This window comes from Dromiciops gliroides, chromosome 4 (assembly GCF_019393635.1).
Source record: "Dromiciops gliroides isolate mDroGli1 chromosome 4, mDroGli1.pri, whole genome shotgun sequence".
Classification (NCBI taxonomy): Eukaryota; Metazoa; Chordata; class Mammalia; order Microbiotheria; family Microbiotheriidae; genus Dromiciops; species Dromiciops gliroides.
The window spans coordinates 494,634,216-494,635,745 of NC_057864.1; positions in this window are offsets into that span (position 1 = coordinate 494,634,216).

Here is a 1,530-nt window from a genome sequence, read left to right on the forward strand (position 1 = left end):
AGGAGAATGGGGGCAGGGGAGGCAGGGTTTAAAAATAAAGTTGTGATTGACACTTGATGGTCAGGAGCTCCTGAGAGTGACCTGATAAGTGACAAAGGTCATTTACTTAGTGTGATACCACTGTGTCCTGAAATCCTGCTCTTTATAAAGAAGTTGCTGTTGTTGTTGTCAGTCCTTTGCTCTCGGAGAGGACCATCACACTGGGGTGTGTCATGATTTGCAGGGAATTGGGTTTAAGTGAGGGAAGGCTGTGCAAGGTCACCAGCCTCATTGTCTCCTCCAGAGCCATCCGGGTCCAGTGGTGGGAGAGACATCAGGGTGACTGGATGCTTTAAGGCAATTGGGGTGGGGTTCTCAAAGCCCTGCCCAGTGCCCGTGATCCTCACGGACTCAGGCCTCTAGGGTCAGCCTTCGTATAAAACTGGGTTTTATGAGCACGCAGTCATCTTAACAGGGCCTCAGTTCTGTTTGCCAGGTGAGGGCACTGACCAACAATGGCGGCACGCCCTCAGGACTGGGAGGCTGGGATGAGTCTGTCTCACCTGTGGACAACTGGCAGACCTCGTGACTCACCCTTGGGCAGGGGGAAGTGGAGGAAAGGCCGACAGGAGGGAGAGGGGGAGGGGGGGAAGGGAGGAGGAGAGGGAGGGGAAGGGGAGGGGGAGGGTTTTGCTCTCTGAAGGCTGTTTGGCTGATGGGGACCCCAGTGCAGAAGCCTTAGGGTGAGTAGGGGAGGAGGACTACATTTGGGGCATCCCACCTCCCACAGAGGTCTCCTCCCCCTACCTTTGCAGGGCTGGCCCCCATGCCTGGAATGTTTCTATGTTCAATACTTAGAACCCCAGGTTACCTTCCAGGCTCAGCTCCAAGACCACCCCCCTTTAAGAGCCTTTCCTGAATCTCTCGGCCACTGTGTCCTTCCCTAATCACTTTGTCTTTATTTTGGGTACACCCTAGGGTGCCGGAGAGAGAGCAGTGGTTGTAGAGTCAGAAGACCTGGGCTCAAATCTCGTCTTGGATACTTATGTGTGTCACCGTGGGCAAGTCACTTAACCTTTCGGGCCTCAGTTTCCTAATTTGTACAGTAAAGGGGTTGGCCCCTTCCAGACCTCGATCTGTGTCTCTGTGTGGAATCCCTCTTAATAGAGTGGAAGCTTCTTGAGGACAGGTTTGATTCCCTTCTGCCAGTGCCTCCTCAGTATGGTGCTAGCACACAGCGTGTGCTTAATGAACAGTGTGCATCTATCACTGTCTGACTTGAACTTTCTGAAGGGGACATATGTTTGTGGCCGGTGGGATGCATTCTAGGAACAGTCATATGTAGATCTGGAGGAGACTCGAGGTCATGGGGTCACGCCCTCATTGGACACAAGAGGAAGCAGTAGCCCAGGGATTCCAGGGGACTTTCCCAGTGCCGTGGGCTGCCAAGTGTCTGAGGTGGGATTTGCATTTGGGTATTCCTGATGCCAAGTCCTCCAAAGAAATCACTTGTGGGGTTCCTGGATTCCTGAGTAGGGGCCTTCACTAACT